This window comes from Prionailurus bengalensis, chromosome D3, assembly GCF_016509475.1.
Source record: "Prionailurus bengalensis isolate Pbe53 chromosome D3, Fcat_Pben_1.1_paternal_pri, whole genome shotgun sequence".
In the NCBI taxonomy this organism is placed as follows: domain Eukaryota; kingdom Metazoa; phylum Chordata; class Mammalia; order Carnivora; family Felidae; genus Prionailurus; species Prionailurus bengalensis.
In genome coordinates, this window is record NC_057356.1 from 40640256 (window position 1) to 40649766 (window position 9511).

The window sequence follows — 9511 nt, forward strand, 5'->3', positions numbered from 1 at the left end:
AAATACATATTGAATGAATGAAGAACTGGAAGGTAGGGTATGATGGGAAAATGGCAAAAATATGAGGCCTAAGAGGTGGCTAGAGACCATGCCCTGAATGACCTCAAAGCCATGTTTCTGAAGGTCAATGGGATACCACTGATCTGTCTTATGTATGGGATTAACATGGTCAGACTTGTATTCTTTTTTTTTTAATTTTTTTTTCAACGTTTATTTATTTTTGGGACAGAGACAGAGCATGAACGGGGGAGGGGCAGAGAGAGAGGGAGACACAGAATCAGAAACAGGCTCCAGGCTCTGAGCCATCAGCCCAGAGCCTGACGCGGGGCTCGAACTCACAGACCGCGAGATCGTGACCTGGCTGAAGTCGGACGCTTAACCGACTGCGCCACCCAGGCACCCCCAGACTTGTATTCTTTTAAAATCACTCTGATAATAGTATAGAGGATTAGTAGAAGGTAAGCCTGAGAGAAGAAGGAATCGGAATTTCTGATAGATGGTAATGCCTATCACTGAAATAAGGAACATGGGGGAGAAATAGTTTGGAGGGTGGGTATGGTGATGGTAAGAAATGACATTTTAGACATTTGAAGTAGTGGATTAGAAGACAGTACTGAGGCCTTCACCAAAATGTAACACAGAGAGACAAAAAGTAAAAACATAAAAGAGCGGTCAAAAGCCATGGAGGATATATTGAACTAGTCCATTGTATATTTAATAGGAAATCCAGAACAAGATAAAAATGAGAATGTTGGAAAATGATATTGAAACAGACGACTGAGAGTTTTCCAGGATTGAGAGTCAAAAATCTTTATAATCTTTATTCCGGTTGAAGATGCACCCAAATATGAAACAAGAAAAATAAAAATAAATCTGTACCAAGTCATGTCCCAGTGAAACTTCAGAACATCAAGAGTAAAAAGGAAACTAGTACAAACTTACAGAGAGAAAAGAGATTGCTTGCAATAGACTGACAGTGGGTCCAACAGCATGCTTTCCTCCAGCAACAATACATGCTGAAGGCGGGTGACCGATATCTTCAAAGTGCTATGAGAAGTACCACCTACTCCTCACGCCATCTGTATGTGGAACTGATGCACAGAGCTCTGACAATTCTTTCTGAAGAATTCCATATGCTGGTCTCTCTAGAATCTTTCAGGTCTGGTCTCCTTGTCTCCTATAATTCCTGAATTGGAACATTAACTAGGGGTCACAAAATGGATTTCATAATTATGAAATTGTATAATCATATAGCATGCCTGGATAGATGTTCTGAGAACTAATGCTCTCAGCCTTTGGGCTATCTGCCAGAATTCTGGGAAACATGAACCTCATACTTAACATCTTATCACACTGAAAAATATTGAATCACTTTGGATTGTTCTTTGCTTTTTTATGTGTGTTTGACTTGCTTTCCAACTAGCTTGTAAACATATCCTGTATTAGTTTTACATTTTCAAAGTGGGAGGTTTTTTTTTTTTTTTATGTTTATTTATCTTTAAGAGAGAGAGAGAGACAGAGCACGAGCAGGGAAGGGGCAGAGTGAGAGGGAGACACAGAATCCGAAGCAGGCTTCAGGCTCTGATCTGTCAGCACAGAGCCCAACGTGGGGCTTGAATGCGTGAACTGTGAGATCATGACCTGAGCCAAAGTCAGAGCTTTACCAACTGAGCCACCCAGTTGCCACCTAAGTAGAAGTTTTTTAATGTATTCATTAATAATAATAATGAATTATTATTGTTATGATTATTTATTGAGTACTTCCTATAAGCCAGGAGCTCTGAGTGTCTTATTAACATTGCCTTTCAGTCATTGCCCTGCAAGATGGTTACTGTCACCTCCATTTTACTAATGAGGAACTTGAAGCTTAGATTAGTAACTTGCCCAAGTTCATATTGTGGGGAAGAGAAGGGGCAGGAATCTAATGCAGGTCTATATGACCTCAGTGCCTGAGCTTTCAGCCTCTATGCTGTATTGATTGGTGAAGCATGCTAGCTGTTGATAAAAATGATTGTATCAATAATTTGGAGTGGGAATATTTGCCCAAAATGTTGACTTATTTTTTTGTTCTTCCCAGGAAAAGAGACTTTATGGTTTCTTGCAGACTTTCCAGCAAGGCTTAATTCCACTGAAATCAGTGCCTTGGGGCAATATCTGTTTTGCCAGCCACCTGTAAGTATATTATAACTTTTGATTCTGAGTTCTTCTTTCTCCTGGAAAAATAATAGTAAATGAAAGTAATTTCTATGGGCAGTCTCTGTTTCATATAACTTGTCAACATTTAACACAGAACACCTCCTTTTGTATTACCCCATGGAGCACCGATTCAATAAAGCATTAAATCACTGGTCTGGCAGCATCACCCAATAATCCCTGAAAGACCAAAGAACCTGAAGTTAAATTTGAAGGGGCCTTTCCAAGATTCGTGTCCTTCAGTGTCTTACTGTGTGCTACATGATTCATTACCTGCTTCAGGAAGAAGAAAGAGCCATGATATGAAAGTACACATATTTCCTGAGAGTGCCTCCTTCCATTTTTATTCCCATGACCTTGCACTGTGCCAGGCATGTCATGTGTGCTCAGTTAAACCTAAGTTAAAACTGTAACCCTTACTCAAGAACTTTGAGGCAAAGGTAGTAGAAAAAAATAAAGGAGACTTAGGAAGTGGTTAAATGATGAAAGTGGTCCTGTGTTGAAATACAACCAGATGTATGTTATCAAACTTCTGTGTGGCCTGTTAGGTCCAGAATGAAAATTTTCTTGGTACACAGGTAGTTGTGGTGGCTGGATTAGTCACAGATAGGTTAGATCTTATTTGGATGTATAGGCCCCCCAAAAATTATTGCTCAAGACAGGGGAGACAATGAATAAAATCTTGGTGTTCCTCTATTCTTTTTTTTTTTTAAGTTTATTTATTATTTATTTTGAGAGAGAGTGCATGCACGTGAGTGGGGGAGGGGCAGAGAGAGAGGGAGAGACAGAATCCCAAGCAGGCTCCATGCTGTCAGCACAGAGGCTGACGTGGGGCTGGATCCCATGAACTGTGAGATCTTTACCTGACCCGAGGTCAAGAACCTGACCCTTAACTGACTGAGCCACCCAGGCACCCTGTTACTCTGTTACTCTATTAATTCTTATAGTAATTCTATTAAAACTCTTTTCATATAAGGTGCATCTGATGTTTATTAAAATAATGTGTATAATAGCTACATGAGATTTATTTTGTGTAACTATATGAGGACATCTGTGTGTGTGTGTGTGTGTGTGTGTGTGTGTGTGTGTACTAACATTAGCACACTTGCCTCATGTAAAGTCCTTTACTTGACTTTAAAACATTACAAATATCACAAAGGAACAAAATTCCAGACCTCCAAACCAGGTAGTATTAGGTTTAAAAATAGAAAAATTAGCCAAGGAATGAAAGATATTAATAGGAATAGATAAAAAATGATAGGCTCAGCACATGACTTTCCAAGTGTAATAAACAATGGTGCAAGAAATAACTATTTATGAAATGTAGTTGAAAAAGAGAATATTAAAACTGAGAAAAATAAACTTTGATTAAGTTCACATAGCATAAACCACAATAAATTGCAGGTGAGTTCCAATTAAGCATAAAGCATAATAAGTTGAATGAAATAGAATTATTTAAGTATCTTAACTGGAAAGAAGAATATATATGTTTTAAAAAATGGTTTAACTAAAGCATCATTGGCATACAGTAAACCACACATATTTAAATGTATAATATCCTAAGTTTTGACACATGTGTACACTTGTGAAAACTTAACCACACTCAAGATATTGAACATATCTATCTCCCCCTAAGTTTCTTCATGCCTATTTGTAAATCCATCCTTCCTCCCACTTCTCTCCTCCCCCACCTTCAGGCAACCACTCTCTGCTTTCTGTCCCTATTGTTTGTGCAAATATAAGTTTGTGACCTGTGAAAGTGTTACTGATTATCAGATTGATGGTTCTACTTTTACAAAAGTCAAAATGTAATGAAATCAAGGAAAGAATTGAAATAGAAACATTTTATGATCAAAATGACAGATGAAAGCTTAACATCCAGAATGTTTTTTAAATTTAATGAAAAGAGCATTTTGGGGTGCCTGGGTGGCTCAGTCGGTTGAGCATCCGACTTCGGCTCAGGTCATGATCTTGCAGTTCATGAGTTTGAGCCCCGTGTCGGGCTCTGTGCTGACAGCTCAGAGCCTGGAGCCTGCTTCAGATCCTGTGTCTCCCTCTCTCTGCCTCTTTCCTACTCATGCTCTGTCCCTCTCTGTCTCTCAAAAAATGAATAAACATTAAAAAAATTAAAAAAAAAGAGTGTTTTATTTTGACTTGTTCGATAGCAAGGAACAGAGACCCAGTCCAGTCAGCTCACGAAAAAGGATACGTAGGTGAGGGATATACATGAATGGCATCTTTTTTTTTTTTAATTTTTTTTCAACATTTATTTATTTTTGGGACAGAGAGAGACAGAGCATGAACGGGGAGGGGCAGAGAGAGAGGGAGACACAGAATCGGAAGCAGGCTCTAGGCTCTGAGCCATCAGCCCAGAGCCCGACGCGGGGCTCGAACTCACGGACTGCGAGATCGTGACCTGGCTGAAGTCGGACGCTCAACCGACTGCGCCACCCAGGCGTCCCCATGAATGGCATCTAAACTGGAAAGTTACTGAAAACAGAGGGAGCTTTGAGGTATTGACTCTTCGGTTTTTCTCTCATTCGCCAAATGATTGTTCTCTGATTAGGTCTGCTTCTTTGAGCACACCTACTTAGTTTTCTCTCTACCAACCTTCTTTCTCTGCTAACCCTAGTTTCTGGTGCCTCATAATTTCAGTTCGTCATGGCTCCTCTGACTCCAGTATTCGCAAAGCAACTCTTCATTCTACCTTTTCCACTTTTGCTCCTTCTGTTAAGTGCACTGATGCTCAACATTTCCAAATTCAAATTCTCAAGAGAGGAATGTGATTGGTTTGGCTCACCTTTTGGACCAGGCCATACATAGGTTGCTGGTAAGGATATACATCAGTTACCTTTAGGTCTGAAATGACCCATCACTGTGGGTCAGAGAGCAGGAATCACATGGTGCAAAACATCAGCATGTACTGTGAGCAGCGCAAGCATTGAGTGTTCACTTGTCCAGTAAGGAAGATAGTTCTTGAGGGCCAGATGGAGATGGGTTCAAATATCAGCTCCATTATTTATTAGCTGTGTGACTTTGGGTAACTTGCCTAACCTATCTGAATCTTAGTTTTCTCATTTATAATTTGGGGATAATTACTGCCTTGTATAATTTTTGTAAAGAATAAAGCAAAACACACGTAAAGCATGGTACAGTATCTAGCACATAGTAGTTCTCAATCAATGATAGCAATTTTATTTTGCTAATATATTAACAGATTAAGAATGATCTCAAGAAAAATAATCTCCATGGCGAAGGTCAAAAGATAGCTCACACAGAGGAAAACCAAATAGTTAGCTAACATTGATAGAAATGTCCAGACTCACAAAGAATTTTTAAAATGCATTTAAAAATAGCTATGAGGGGACACCTGGTGGCTCAGTCAGTTAAGCATCTGACTCTTGATTTTGGCTCAGGTCATGGTCTCAGTTTGTGAGATTAAGCTCTGTGTCGGTCTCTGCACTGACAGCGTAGAGCCTGCTTGGGATTCTCTTTCTCTCCTCTCTCTGTCTTTCCCCCCCTCACATTCTCCCTCTCTCTCTCAAAATAAATAAATAAACATTTTAAAAAAATAAAAATAATTTAAAAAATAAAATTAAAATAGCAGTGAGATCTATTTCACACCTGTTAAACTTGCTGAAATAAATTTAAATAAATTAGGTTTATTTAAATTAAATTTAAGGATGCTTGGGTGGCTCAGTCGGTGGGTGTCCAACTTTTGATTTCAGCTCAGGTCATGATCTCACAGTTTGTGCGGAGCCTGGTTAGGATTCTCTCTCTCCCTGTCTCTCTGCCCCTCTCCGTTGCTAGGGTACATGCTCTCTCTCTAAAATAAAATAAAAAAATAAAAATTGAAAATAAATTAAAATTATACATTGCAATATTGATGTGGCCATGAAGAAAGAGCATATTCATACGTGCTAGATGGCATAGCCCAATTATTCCAAATAGCAATCTCACAAAACATACCCTTTAATTCATAGTCCCTTTCTGGGAAAATACTTACAAGGAGGTAATTGAAAAGGAAAACCTCTATTTGTACAAAATATTTATAGCTCTCTTTTTAATTCAGAGGCTTTCATCATTTTAGAATGGAAAGAGACCTAAGAGATCATTTTTCCCTTGAGCTGCACATTAGAGTCATTTAGGAGCTTTTAGAAATTCTTGTGTCCCACGCCCAGAGATTTTGAGGTAATTGTCCTGAAATATGGTCTGAGTTAGAGTACAGTTTAGAATCTTCTTAGCTATTCTAATGTGTAGCAAGGAAGGAGAACCACTCTTCCAGTCCCACACAATTGGGGGAACCATGAAGAAACAGCCAGAGAAACAGAGCCTCTGAAGGAAACACACATAGATGTAATAAAAGAGCTGGGTTGCAGATGAAGATATTCCTAATTCCTAACCCTGACTTCTAGTCTTGATGAATAACTGGAAACATCCATGTGTCCAGTATTTAAGGACTAGGACACCAATGATTGTGGAATAGTACAATGCATTCATTAATTGTTATTGGTTATCTATGGATGCAGTAGAACATAGTGTGTACACATTGATGAGAACCAGGTGTGATAGGGGTGTGTCTGTTTCTCTCCTCACCAAGAGATTCCCAGCTGACACTGTTGAGTTGCTCCTTGGAGGGGCATGGTTCCCGCTTCATGCTCTCCCCTCTGCCCAAGGTGGCCAAGTTCTCTGAGTCCCCCATCTATCTTATGGGGAATGGAGTTATCAATGTCCAGGACTGCTGAACTGTGGGCTGTTCATGCAGAACAGTGATGAATCAGAAGTCCCCGTTTTAAAATTGTGGTGAAATACACATAACAAGAATTTACCATCTTAACCATTTTCAAGTTGCACAGTTCAGTGGTATTAAGTACATTAACACTGCTGTACAGTTATCACCACCATCCATTTCCAGAACTTTTTCATCTTCCTCAACTGAAAGTTTCTACCCATTAAATACTAGTTCCCATTTCCCCACCCCACTGCCCCAGCCTCTGGAAACTACCATTCTACTTTCTGTCTCTATGAATTTAACCTAGGTACCTTATGTAAATAGAATCATATAACATGTGTTCTTTGTGCCTGGCTTATTTCACTTAGCTTAATGCCTTCAAAGTTAGGAGTTTGTTTGTTTGTTTGTTTGTTTTGAGATTGAGAGAGAGTATGTGTATGAGGGGGGAAGAGGGGCAGAGGGAGAGAAAGTGACAATCTTAAGCAGGCTCCGGAGAGTTTGACAAAGGGCTGGATCCCCTGACTGGATCATGACCTGAGGCAAAATCAGAGTCAGACGCTCAACTGACTAAGCCACCCAGGTGCTCCAAGAGTCCATTTTTAAGGATAAATTATCCCTTATCTTTCTCTCCCTTGTTCTTTCTTCCAAAGGCCCCTTTCCTTCTGGGTTGAGGATCACCCCATTCCTTCTATTGGTCCTTGCTCCCCTGCTGTAGTGGCTACTCTGCCTTTTGCCTTTTCTTTTCTAGGCTCAGTATTATCTGGTGAGCAGGATAGGAAAATCTAGCTCTGTAAGCTTGTACCTGAAACTCCTAAGCCTGAAGGTTTGTTTTGTTTGTGCATCTTTGTTCTGTTTCAGCATGGACTGGGAGAGAAAGGGGAAGGGACTATCAGAGTATGAAAGAGAGAGAAGAAATCAAAGAATATAATCAAGTTAATACTTGAAGATATATGCCTGCCTCAAATGTGAGACTAGTATCTACATTATAAAAGAATAGAAGAAGTTACAGAATTTTATCACAAGTGGATTGTTTTAGTTATGAGCAAGTGTTATATACTGACAAGTGGGTGAGGTCTGGATCTGGATTATCTGAATTTGAACATAGTTTCTTTTTTTTTTTTTTAAAGATTTTTATTTTACTTTTAGTTTTTTTTTCCTTAGAGAGAAAGAGCACATGATGAGCTGGGGAGAGAGAGCGAGAGAATTTTAAGCAGGCTCTGTTCTCAGCACAGAGCCCAATGTGGGGCTCAATCCCACAACCCTGGGATCATGACCTGAGCCAAGATCAAGAGTTGGATGCTCAACCACCAGGCGCCCCTGGGTTATCTGAATTTGAATCCTCACTCTTAACATTTTCCTCCCAGTTTTATTGAGATATAATTGACATTCAGCAATGCAGAAGTTTAAAATGCACAGCATAGGGACACCTGGCTGTCAGTTGGTAGAGCGTGCAATTCTTGGTCTCAAGAGTGTGAGTTAAAGCCCCATGTTGGGTGTGGGGCCTACTTAAAATAATAATAAAATTAAATTAAATGTATAGCGTAACAACTTGAATCACATATATTGTAAAATAATCACCACAATATCTAACACTTTTTAGTTGTATGTACTTGAGCAAGGTACTGAATTTCTCTGTACCTCAGTTTTCTCATTAGTGAAAGTGTATAATAATAATGATAGCACCTACCTCATACAGTGTTCTGAGGAATAAAGAAGTTAATACATATAAACCATTTATAATACCACTGGGAAAATAGTAAGTACTATGTAAGTGTTAGATATCAATATTTTTTTGGTCAGTGTTTGGATACTTGTTATCTGTGAGACCAAGTGTGATTAACTATATAAGGACAAATATATTTAAAAATTCAAGACAGCATTATTCACAATAGCCTAAAACTGGACACAATGAGAAGTCCATTAATTGATGAATGGATAAGCAAAATATGGTATGTCTTTCAGTGAAATATTTCTCAGCAATAAAAAGAAACAAGCTGCCAAATCTTGGAACAACATGGATGAATCTCAAAAACATCTTGCTAAGAAAAAAAAAAAACAGACATAAAGGACTACATATTATATGATCCCATTTGTATGAAATTTCTAGGAAAGGCTAAACTATAGAGACAGAAATCCAGGTCAGTGGTTTTCTAGGCTGTGGATGGGATAATGCTTAACTACAAACTGGCATAAGGGAATTTTTCTGGTGATGGAAGTGTTTTAAAAATGGATTTTGGTGATGGTTGCCCATCTATATAAATCTACTAAAACTCATTGAACTTTACTCTTTTTTTTTTAAATTTTTTTTTAACGTTTATTTATTTTTGAGACAGAGAGAGACAGAGCATGAACGGGGGAGGGTCAGAGAGAGGGAGACACAGAATCTAAAACAGGCTCCAGGCTCTGAGCTGTCAGCACAGAGCCTGACACGGGGCTCGAACTCACAGACTGCGAGATCATGACCTGAGCCGAAGTTGGCTGCTTAACCGACTGAGCCACCCAGGCGACCCGTGAACTTTACTCTTAAAATGGGTGAATTTTGTGATATGTAAATTTTACTATTCTGAAACTGTCAAAAATAAAATG

The 9511-nt window shown here is 39.0% G+C and overlaps 1 protein-coding gene across 2 annotated transcripts in view; it reads left to right on the forward strand.

Moving 5' to 3' along the window:
* The first annotated feature begins 721 nt into the window (after positions 1 to 721).
* MYOM1 (myomesin 1) overlaps positions 722 to 9511 on the forward strand; it is a 155590-nt gene continuing 146800 nt past the window's right edge. Inside the window, exons 1-2 of one of the 2 annotated variants that reach the window (XM_043558400.1) lie at positions 722 to 1159; positions 2078 to 2172. The gene's annotated coding sequence lies outside the window, so the exon portion shown is untranslated. The remainder of the gene's footprint in view (positions 1160 to 2077; positions 2173 to 9511) is intronic. The other variant, XM_043558399.1, reaches the window with a different exon arrangement.